The sequence below is a fragment of the Rutidosis leptorrhynchoides genome, chromosome 6, assembly GCF_046630445.1.
Source record: "Rutidosis leptorrhynchoides isolate AG116_Rl617_1_P2 chromosome 6, CSIRO_AGI_Rlap_v1, whole genome shotgun sequence".
Lineage (NCBI taxonomy): Eukaryota > Viridiplantae > Streptophyta > Magnoliopsida > Asterales > Asteraceae > Rutidosis > Rutidosis leptorrhynchoides.
This window is the reverse complement of record NC_092338.1, coordinates 179,764,253-179,777,487: the sequence shown is the minus strand read 5'-3', so window position 1 is coordinate 179,777,487 and position 13,235 is coordinate 179,764,253.

Sequence of the window (13,235 nt, the reverse complement as noted above, 5' to 3'; positions counted from 1 at the left end):
TTTGTTAACAATTACACCAATTACCCTTGAATGTAATCCACCTCTGTTTCAACAAGTCTATTAACTATTAATCTAGTTCCGTGTCCGGTAAAATGAACAATTATTGGTAATTATAGATATCCCGCCCACCGTACTCAGTCAAGCGTATATGGTTATATATAAATACGTCAAATTATAAGTCTATATATTAAATTAACGAGGTATCATTTAGTTAATATAAAACCCATTAATAGCCCATAGTCTAATTTCCACAAGTGTCGTTCTTTTATCCAAACCCCAATTATGGTACAAAGCCCAATTACCCAATCTTAATAATTTAGCCCAACAGCATGATTACTTCGTCTTAAATAAGGATAATAATAACTTAGCTACGAGACATTAAATTAAAAATAACATTAATCATAACTTACAGTGATTTAAAAATAGCGTAGCGTTACACGGACAGAATTTCGACTTACACCCTTACAACATTCACTAACATACCCTTATTATTAGAATTTTAAATTAAAATTAAAATTATAATATAAATATATATATATATTTACGTATGATAGATAGAGAGATAGGATGGATATATGGTTCGTGCAAAGCCTGCTTTTTATAGGCATGTGGCCAGAATTTCAGGGCCATGCGATCGCATGGCAAATATGCCTACAGGCCATGCGATCGCATGGTGGTAGGTATCAGCTCAAAATTCTTTGTTTTCTTGTTTGTCGACGTTTATAATATATAATATAATATATAAATAATTTATATAATTATTTAAATATTATATTATATTCTTGTGCATAGTTGACTCATAATTTTTAGTCCGTTGCGTCGAGCGTTGAGAGTTGACTTTGGTCCCGATTCTGGTTTTTCGAACGTCCTTGCGTACAATTTAATATCTTGTATTTTGCGTTTCGCATCTTGTACTCTTGTAATTTTGAGACGTTTCTTATCAATAATTGGAACCTCTTTGATTGTACTTTGTACTTTTGAGGTTTTTGGTCGTTTGCGTCTTCAATTCGTCGAATCTGTCTTTTGTCTTCACCTTTTATTATTTAAACGAATATCACTTGTAAATAGAACAATTGCAACTAAAACCTTGTCTTTCTTGAGGGATAATGCTATGAAATATATGTTCATTTTTAGCATTATCAGGGGTATTCGAGGTCCCCCATCGATGGCATGTTTTCATCAGGTTCTTTGAAAAGGTTAACATAGTGGTTAAAAGCTTCTGTTTTAATATCAAGGGGATTTTCATTCCAATTCCCATTTATATTAAGCCCCCTTATATTACGTTTATTGTACTTGTTACGAATAAGAGCGTGGAAGAATTTCGTGTTTTCATCTCCCTCAAGTGACCATCGAATTCGCGCCTTTTGTTTTGTCAGGCTTGATTTGATTCTATCTTTATCCATCCACATTTTTCTTGCATTTTTCAACTGTTCCAATTCACTTGCATCAAGAAGAGTCGATTCTGCTTTTAGTTCTAATGTTTGTGCAACAGATTTATGTAACTCGATTTCATTGTCAATTGAACCGAATTTATCTTTACTCCAAGTTCTGAGGTTCGATTTGAGGTTTTTTAGCTTAACCATATATTTACAATCCATTCTAGAACCGTTGTAGGTCGAACTATCCCATACATCTTTAACAATTTTCTTAAAATCTTCTTCTTCTAGCCAAATATCGAATACTTTGAAGGGTTTAGGTCCAAAATTATTTTCTTCATCTTTTAAAGCAATCGGGCAATTATCCGATATTGTTCTTTCAAGTGCTACGGCTGATAACCTCGACCATGAATCAAAAAACTTTTCATTGACAAGGAACCTATCTATTTTACTAAATTTTACGCCATCGTCACTAACCCTCGTGAACAATTTTCCTCCCATTGGAATGTCTATTAAATCATTCGAGCTAATAAAGTCATTGAACCATTGTGCTCTATGGTCAATATAGATGCAATTAAATCTCTCAGATTGATTTCTAACTTCATTGAAATCTCCGCATAAAACCCAAGCTTCGTCTCGTTTATCGATAACCTTCGACAATGTATCCCAAAAACGTTGTTTCTTATCATCATCATGCAGCCCGTACACGTTCAACACATTGACAAAACCATCCCTATTTTTCAATTTACCCTAATTCCTATAGCAAAGTCAACACTTATAACATCTATGGTCTCGAACATACTACTATCCCAAATTAACAATTGCCCTCCCGCTTTTCCTATTTTTTCTCTTTAAATAAAATCAAAATCTGATTTACCCCATAGAGATTTTACCCAAAACCTATCTACTATGTCTAACTTTGTTTCCTGAATAGCAAAAACAGTAGGTTTCTCACTAAGAATCAACTTTTTCGTAGGGCCAAATTTACTATCCTTCCCCGACCCGAAACCCCTAATATTATAAGAAAGAATCTTCATTGATAAAACAGAATAATTCAAAACAGAAGGGGGGCTTACTGAGCAGAAGGTTTCTTCTACCATTTGAGGCCCAATCGCCTCCCAAAGTCGAACAGTTCATCATTATTGATTGACATATAGGAATTTGAGCTTCTTTTATCACCACTATTGCCACTTAGACTTCTATTTGCTTGATTAGGGATTGAATTCGTTGAATTGGATCGACCAATATTCCTTACACAAGAGGAGCATTTAGAGTCTAAAGGATTACCTCTTCTAGCAACGTTTTTATTGTTCACCATTCTTGAGGAAGTCTTCCATCTCTGAATTGAAGACCAACAACAATCCTTTTTAATTTTATCACCTTGCTTCATCTTCAGTTTCTTTTCTTCTCTTTTCATCGAAGTATGTGTTTCCGTATCTGTTGACTTCGAGTTGTTTCTTGATCTCAATCTCACCTTCTCACTTGGGCTTTTATCATTTTCTTTTAAAACAGTCTCCTTGTGTTTTTTGTTTCTAATTAGATTAGGCCCATTACTCTCTTCTTCTTCTAGACTATCTTGAACTCTGGATGGATTGACTGGCCCATTGCTATCTACTTCTTGCATTTGTACATCAGTGTTCCTTCTTGGGCTGGCTGGCCCATTATTTATTATTGGGCTACCTGGCCCATTATTCGAGACCCTATAATCCGGCCCGTCAGTTTGTCTGTTCTCATTTGTTTGACCCGGTTCACTTTCAGCTTCATCTTCTTTTTGATACACAGGTTTACCACTGTCTCCTTTGTCTTGGTAATCCATAATAACCTCTTCATTAATAGGTTTCTCCTCTCTCAATGTTTTGTTTAACGTTGATTCATTGGGTAACGAAACATCAACTAACTTGGCGTCTACCTTTTCAGTACTTTTTTCTTAGAAAAGATTACCTACTCCCCAACATCCTGACTCCTCATCATTACAATTGTGTCTATTGGAATTCTGATCAATACTAACACCTTTTTCGATTTTTTTGCCTGAGTTACTATCACCTTTGTCGGATTTTTTGTCTGAATTTTGTTCACTGATCGGAGAATAGACCGGAGAAATTACTTGGTCTCTTTTCATATCACCGACTCCCTTTTCTATTAAATCATCTTTTGGTTCTAAATTAAAGAAGACCTCTGAAGGGACCCGTTCATATACATTATAAACGATTCACAATAGTTGATTACATCACGAGGTATTTTACCTCTATATGATACATTTTACAAACATTGCATTCGTTTTTAAAAGACAAACTTTCTTTACATCGAAATTTGACAGGCATGCATACCATTTCATAATATCCACTATCCAACTATAATTGACTTAATAATAATCTTGATGAACTCAATGACTCGAATGCAACGTCTTTCGAAATATACCATGAATGACTCTGTGATGACCCGGAAAATTTCGACTTATTTAAACCAATTCTCTATATGATTTAATATTTTCGACATGATAAGCAATGAATTTTGACAAGTTTTAAAACTTTTGAAAATGATTTTTTATATAACGGTTGACCACCCTGTTTGTCCAACGATTCACGAACGTCATAACATGTATTATATACATATTTTAATAAATATAAGAGTTTTCGATATATACGGAATCATGCGAATAATATTTATATACGAAATGATTAAAAATTTACTATTAAACGATGCTATTTCAAATTAAAAATTTTACGTATTAAGTCATTTTATTTTTATGATATAATTTTTGTATTTTTTTTTAAGAAACGAAGTTAAATTAATAATGTACAATTTGTAAAGCACAACGTACAACGTGTAGCTTAAATAGTTGAATTTAAATTAATTTATTTACTATTCAAATGAAAATGACATGATAGAAATTATTAATTATAAGTTACATAGAATACCCCTGAAGTATTTAATAAATACTACTTTTTAAAATTTTAAATTCGATTTACGTATTATATTAATATATCGACACGCTAGTGAACAAATAAGATGTGAGCTGGAAAATGATGCCATGCGATCGCATGGCAAAATGACCATAAGCCCATGCGATCGCATGGGCAGGTGGGATAGGTCTGGTCCTATAAATATCGAACGTTTCTGTTTTTCTGTATCCATCTATCTCGCATCTATCTCTCAATATATATTATATTTATATTTATTATTATTATTATTATTATTATTATTATTATTATTATTATTATTATTATTATTATTATTATTATTATTATTATTATTATTAAGATTAATATTATTATTAATCTTAATATTATTAGTAGTATTATTATTAATTAGTATTATACATAAAATACTACGACGAGGTCATGAGCGTGTCACTTTCAAAATATGTTTTCGAGCGGGATAGAGCTAAGGAAATTATGAGTTATTGCCAAGGAGGTTATGGGTAATGTTCGGGGGTATATTTATGAATCAAACCTAGTATTTATCATCTCCATTACGTCTACGTACTTTCCTACAATATTGAATCTCAATATTGATACGTAAGCACTCATATTTTATCTTTTATATATTAATTGTGTATCCATGTCTAGTGCTCGAATATATATATTTATACATACGTGTATGCTAAATTTCGTCGTTAAACAGTTTATAATGAATCACGAATTAAATACATATATTACTGGTAAAAGGTATATGATATACATGTTTTTGGAAAGCTGGCGAAAAATCAATAACTTTTCATTTAGGAATCGCGTAATTTCGATGAACGAATTAAAAGATATGGACAACTGAATTATGATTAATGATAATTGGAATTGCTTTTGAATCTGCAATTAATAGTTAAACAACTTGTTTGTAAGATTGATAAATTGGATTTTTGAGTATTACCAACTGAGTAAATGAATCCTTATATAAGGTACGTCTCGTTTTGTTGAACTATTGTCAAAATTGACTTTTTGAAATGACTTTGGATAACTTTTGTATGTCGATCTCGAGCATTAGGATTGGGATACACTATGACCAGACCTAGCTTGATAGACATTTATTGACCAACATATGTTCTCTAGGTTGAGATCTACGGTTAATTTTGCATTCCGAGTTTCAGTCACATTTTGGTGAACGACTTTATATGCTGCTAAGGTGAGTTTCATTTGCTCCCTTTTTAATTACTTTTGCAATCTATATTTTTGGTCTGAGAATACATGCACTTTATATTTTAAACGCAATGGATACAAGTACATACTAAATTCTACACTGAGTTTGAACCGAAAATCCCTTAGCTTTGGTAACTAGTAACTGCCAGTTATAAGAACTGGTGGGCGCGAGTAGTTATATATGGATCCATAGGGCTTGATATCCCCATCCGAGCTAGAGCACTAAACTTTTAATGGACGTATGCTATTTGAGAAGCGTACACGTTGTTTGCGTGTATTATTAAGATGATTATACAAAGGGTATAAATTATATATACGTTAAGTTTAGTTACCAGGGTGCTCAATTTCGTAGAATATTTTGATAAACGTTTCTGGATGAAACAACTGATATCTTGTGATCCACCTTTATGTACAGATTATGCAAAACATTAAAACTATGAACTCACCAACCTTTGTGTTGACACTTGTTAGCATGTTTATTCTCAGGTTCCCTAGAAGTCTTCCGATGTTTGCTTATATGTTAGACAAGCTATGTGCATGGAGTCTTACATGGCATATTTTTCAAGGAAACGTTGCATTCACCAAATCATCACCATGTATCTTATTTTGACTGCATTGTCAACGGAAGTACTATTGTAAACTATTATTTACGGTGATTGTCTTTATGTAGATATCATCAGATGTCGAAAACCTTTGATTTAAATATTCATTTATGGTGTGCCTTTTCAAAAGAATGCAATGTTTACAAAACGTATCATATAGAGGTCAAATACCTCGTAATGAAATCTATGAATGAAGTGTTCGTCCATATGGATTTGGAGCGATCGTCACAGTTGGTATCAGAGTGTTGGTCCTAGTGAACCAGGTCTTGCATAAGTGTGTCTAACTGATAGTTGTTAGGATGCATTAGTAAGTCTGGACTTGACTGTGTCTGCATGTCAAAAGTTTTGCTTATCATTTCTTTTCAGAAATTACCTGTCTATCATCTTAAGTCTAAACTCATCTTATTGCATTGATTGCATAGATAGTGTATAGACAAAATTCATATCTTGGCATATCTATTATATTAAACTTTGACTGCCATTTTCCGAAAATTTCTCCGTAATTTACGGAATTTTGGTATTATATATACATATGTAAATTATGTATTGAAGAGTACCAATCTAAATTCTATAATCTATTTCATATCAAAAATCATCTATCTAATTATACAAGATGGATCTCGTATCTAGTTCTAATTCCTTAAATTCCGACAGCTATTCCAATATGGATATTCACCTGAACTCTGAAGAAAGTGTAACCGGAATGGATCAACCAATTAGCCATCACCTATTCTGGATGAATTGGGGATGGGTTCGTAGTCTACTTAATCATTGGAGACAAGAAGAAGGTGATCCCTTCCATCCACCACATTGCCCTCTTGGCGAAGAACTTGAAGCACTTACCGGCGAACCTGTTCGTAATACCATTTTCTCTCTCATTTCCAGAGTATCTCGTCACGATAATATACTATCTCAAATTCTGGATCTTATTCATCCACTCGTCCGAACCGCCAATCATCCCGGTTTAGTAGAGGAAGTCAACGAGCTTCACGCTCAGGTAGTGGCTTTGGAGAATATGGTGCAAAGATTACAAGCACCAGCAGCATCACTGGCATCAACAGTACCACCATCATTAACACCAAAAGTATCATTACCACCACCACCAACAACAACCGCACCGCAAACCTCAACTTCACAATTTGTCCCACGAGCATCAACGTCATACGCACCGTAGTTACCAAGAAATACCAACAACAATAACCGATGAAGTATTAACTCATTTCCCCTAAAGAAATTTTATGTATATTTAATATATATGAATTTTGAAATCAAAATAAATCTTTTTGTACTAAGCTATTACGTGTGAATCTTAACTGGTAGGTACTACTCGGTTAGTTCATATTACTAATATGCAATGATGTACATCCTTCCTTAACAACTTAACCATTGTTAACTACAATCTCTGTTTCAACTTAATGAATTTCATTTCATAATAAACCAAGTGTATTATTCAATTACATAATTGATTTTACAATTTCATTTTCGATGTACTCAAAACTTTCCAGAAAACATCATCAGTGCCTTGTAAGGTTCACAAAAATTCCAGGAGCATCAACATCCTTCACCGAGAAATAAGAATAAATAATGAAGTATCGATTACATTAGCGAAATACTCCGCAAAGATTATGTAATCTTTAATGTTTTAGAGATTAATCATTTCTAAGTCAAGCCGAAAATTAAATGAGCTTAATATGATATTAACTCATTAAATATGTGTTACATCTGAAGAAAATATACATACACATATTTACATAAAAACGGTAATAAAAATTCTTTTGTACAAAGTATTAATTGTGAAATCTTTAATGGGTAGGTAATACCCGAAAAATATATAAGTTCGCAATTAATATATTACACTGTACATTCTTCAACTTTGATTCAAAAATTATTAATAATGCTCACAAGGATACACAATCATTTTCATACAAATTCAATTACATATTCTGATATTGACGGATCAGAATCCAAGTCAAGATTTAACGGGTGTGTAATGACCCGTATATTTTCTGACCAAATTATACTTATGAGATTAATATTTACATAAATTAAACCATACCAACATGATAAGCAATCCAAATTGTTGAGACTTGTGTTTTTGAAAAGAGTTTTACACAACGTTTGACCGTCCAATATGACCGATGATATCACGAACTATATAACATACGATAATTATATGTTTGTGTATATATATGTATTTATATATATTTAACATGATCTAAGGATGGTTTAACATCACATTGTGTACTAATGACAATGAGTTATAAGTATATTTTGAAACTACTAACTTAAGTTTTCAAAACGATAACTATACGTAACATTCTTTGATATATATACTTATAATCTATAATGCTTATACATGTATCGTATATATAATGTATTTAATGTATTTAATCACTTTTAAGGACTTAAATACATAAAACAATATAAGTATATTCACAAAAGATAGCTATATTTGAATTCTCGTTCCGTTTCCTCAAGATTTCTATACGTATATCTAGGCTATATGTACCCGTATCATACCCAGCTTCTATACGTATTTACTATTGGTATATACACATTAAATCAACATCCTAATCAACATTATTACTGCCTTAGATATGAGGTAACTAGAATTTTTCAAGTAGTATGAATAATTAGTAAGAAAACAAAATTAGGAATCCTTTTCTTTCTTTATAAACTAAAAACATTTTTATAAATGAACACCATTTCTTAACTCCATTTTCTCATAACTACACCCTAATTTCTCTCTCAAAATACTCCTAACTTCATACTTGATCATCTCCAAGCATTTTTCCCATCATTTAGCTTCAATTACAAGCCTTAAACACCATAAGAAAACTCTTTCAAGAAAATATCAAAATAACCACCCATTTGAAGAAGTTTACTTCCAACCTTTTGATCTAACTCCACCACTCTTTGATTCCAAGATTATTTCTTATCTTTTGCAGTAACTTTATCCAAGTAACTTGAGGTAGTAACCTTGTTCATAATCTTATTCAATTCATATTCATATAGCTATCTTATTTTGTGGTATAAAATTTTAAGCACAAGAACATAGTTTGAATGATTTCAAACTTGTTTGAAAACTAAATAGATCCTTCTAACTTGACTTCTAAAACACTTCAAGACCTGTAATATATCATAATGATAGCTAACCTAACAGTATATAACTTGGTTTTACAAAGAACATCTTAAAAACTGAATCTACGTCGTCGGAGTGCAACCGGGGGCTGTTTTGGGTTGGATAATTAAAAACCATCTTGAACTTTGAATTGGAAGTTTATGTTCTGGAAAAATGATATTTCTTATGAATATGTTAACACATAAAAATTTCATGGTTTAACTCAAAGTGTAAGTATTTTTAGAAAAATGATCATTAAATGTTGTTTTTATGATGGAAAATGATCACTTTCATAAGTTTCACCAAAGTTTGACCTATAACCTATGATTTCGAATACAAATTAAGGTATTTTCAGTTCATATTCTTAAAATTTGACTCGATCCAAGGAAGTGGCAAGTTGAACCAACAAAAACGGAGTAGTAATGAAGAAACTACGACTAAAACAAGATTGGGTATCCGAAGCTAGTTTAGCTACGAAAATATTTGGAGAAAAAGTAAATTAATCATATCTTTTCTAATTAATATGATATTTTATATATAATTACTTATGATTTGATTTTATATATTTCAGGACCACCCGTAAACAACACGAGAAGATTAATCATAAGACCTCATGATTGTACGCAACACGTCATTTGACAACACGGTACTTTATGTACACAACACGTCATTTGACAACATGGTACCATGGGTCGAGATTAATTTTGATCAATACGAATACGATGGGGTCTTTATTTATTTTATTTAAGCAACTAATTGTGGACCACTAATATCGGACTGCTAACTATGAACTAAGAAAATATTAAAAGTATATATATATGTAACGATTACTTAAAAAGAAAATATGTTGATATATTATATATATGGTTAGGTTCGTGATATCTATCGGAGACCAAGTCGAATTAAATACCTTCAAGGCAAAAATGAATTTCATTTGCTCCCTTTTTATTTGCTTTTGCAATATATTTTTGGGCTGAGAATACATGCGCTGTTTTATAAATGTTTTACGAAATAGGCACAAGTACTAAAATTAATTCCACGTGGGTTTAAACCAGAAATATACCCTTAGCTTGGTAACATTAAACTACTTGTCTATGTACGGTAGGCGCGAATCCTAAAGATAGATCTATCGGGCCTGACAACCCCAACCGGACTGGACGACCAGTATTCAACGGTTGCACAGTACTTCGTTTTGGTGACTACACTTGGTACGGTGTAGTGAGATTTCATAATAAAGGGAATATGCGACGTTGATTAAATGTTAAGTATGGTTACCAAGTGCTCAACCACTTAGAATGCTTTACATACACTTGCGAGTGTATTATGTTTATGATTATGAAATCTTGTGGTCTATTAACATATTGAAATGATTGTTATGATAAACCTATGAACTCACCAACCTTTTGGTTGACACTTTAAAGCATGTTTATTCTCAGGTACGAATTAAGTCTTCCGCTGTGCATTTGCTCAATATAAGGACATTACTTGGAGCCGATCATCGCAATGGGACCAAATGTTGATGACTTCATCCAGGTGGATTAGGACTGGTCCTTTCAGTTGGTATCAGAGCGGTGGTCGTAGCGAACCAGGTCTTACATTAGTGTGTCTAACTAGTAGTTGTTAGGATGCATTAATGAGTCTGGACTTCGACCGTGTCTACATGTCAAAAGTTTTGCTTATCATTTCTAGTCGGAAATCATCTGCTTATCATCCTTAGGAAATTACCTGCTTATCATTCATAAGTCTAGACACGTTTTACTGCATTTACTGCATTGATAGTGTATAGACGAATTATTATCTTAGCATATCTGTTATTGCGAACTTTGACTGATATCTTTTCAAAGATTCTCCGTAATTTATGGGATTTTGGTATTATATATACATATGTAAATTATGTATTGAAGAGTACCAAATCTAACTCCTATAATCTATTCCATACCAAAAATTCATTTTCCCCATTATACAAGATGGATTCCGCATCTAGTTCGAATTCTTCAGATTCCGACAGTTATGCCGATATGGATTTCCATTCGGGCTCCGAAAGCAGCGTCACCGGAATGGATCAACCAATTTCCCATCATCTATTCTGGATGAATTGGGGATGGGTTCGTAATATACTAAATCACTGGAGACAAGAAGAAGGTGATCCATTCCATCCACCAAATTGCCCTCTTGGCGATGAACCTGAAGCACTTACCGGCGAACCTATTCGAAACACCATTTTCTCTCTCATTTCTAGAGTATCTCGTTACGATTATATACTATCCCATATTACAAATCTTGTTCATTCGCTCGCTCCAACCGCCAATCATCCCGGTGTACTAGCAGAAGTTAACGAACTTCGCGCTCGCGTGACAGCTTTGGAGAACATGGTGCGAAGGTTGCAAACACCAGCAGCAGCACCAGCAGCATAATCAGCACCACCATCAATAACATCAACAATACCATCATCACCACTAACAAACAACATCCGCATCACACGTCTCGACATCATAATCTGTCCCACAAACATCAACATCATACGCACCATAGATACCAAGGAGTACCAACAATAATGAACGATGAAGTATTGATCCATAACTTCATTGATATTCTGCGAAGAATATGTGGTCTCAAAAAGTTTTAGAGATTTCTTATTCTAGCTCAAACTAAAAAGCAAATGAGATTAATATCATATTAACTCATTAAATTCATGATTTCATCTGAAGAAAATATATATGTATATATGTTTTCATAAAGATTGTAATTAAAAGTTCTTTTGTACAAAATATTAATGGTGAAATTTTTTTTTTAACGGGTAGGTAATACCCGAGGAATAATTAGATTTCATCTTAATAAGTTACATTGTACATTCGTCGAAGCTGATTCAATAGTCATTTACTATCCTACTTACAACCACCGATATACGTATCCGTTCACCGCAGAATAACCATTTTCATTCAATTTCATATTTGGATTTTGACTTCCCAGAATCCAACAAGTGGCATATGAAGAAAACATATGACAAAATAAAATCTGTTAGAAACAAACAAATTAACTATGAAAAATTTTGTAAAGAATCCACGCTAACTGTTCCAGCTAACTGTTCCTAGCTAACTGATTACATTTTATTTATCGCAGTTTATTTATCACAATTTAATTATCGCACTTTTATTTATCCTCATTTAATTTCTGTAATTATTTTAAGCACTTTAAATATCGGGACACGTATACAATGTTTTGACATATCATATCGACGCATCTATATATATTATTTGGAATCACCATAGACACTCTATATGCAGTAATGATCGAGTTCTCTATACAGGGTTGAGGTTGATTCTACAATAATATATATAGTTTGAGTTGTGATCGAGTCTGAGAGGTATACGGGTCACGATACGTATTAATTAATTCGTATATTATATATTAAACTATATATGAATTATTGGACTGTTACTGTGGACTATCGACTGTGGACTAATGACATTGGACAATTAAAATGAATTAAAATATTGATTATAACATATGAAACTAAACATTTCTTCAAGATTGCCACTTGATTTCATCTTAAACCTCATTGTATCTCGACGATTACAATCAGCGTTCAAATCTATCATGATTCTTAAAAACACCTCAATCGAGAGGATAAACCAACCGCACTTCATCTACAAAAGAAAAGATTGATGCATATAGTTATGCACCTAAAAAACCCTCGGAAACTGAGTAAACGTTTGACACGTATCTGTTCTAGTTCCTTTGACATTGTTATTACCGAAGATCGTTTTGCAATCCCTTTCCAAAGTAGCTAATTTTGTCACAGCTCCAGCAAGTCAACTCGGACTTTTCATCCGAAACAACTTTATTATAACCGCGATATATATGCGTACTCTTTATTGTTATTGGGGAACCTTTTATATTCCACAATATTACCATCAGCGATTAATCATTCTAAAAACACAATTCTCCTGAAACTACCTCGGTTTGATAACCGATGACCCAGATCAGTTAACTTTGAAAATGC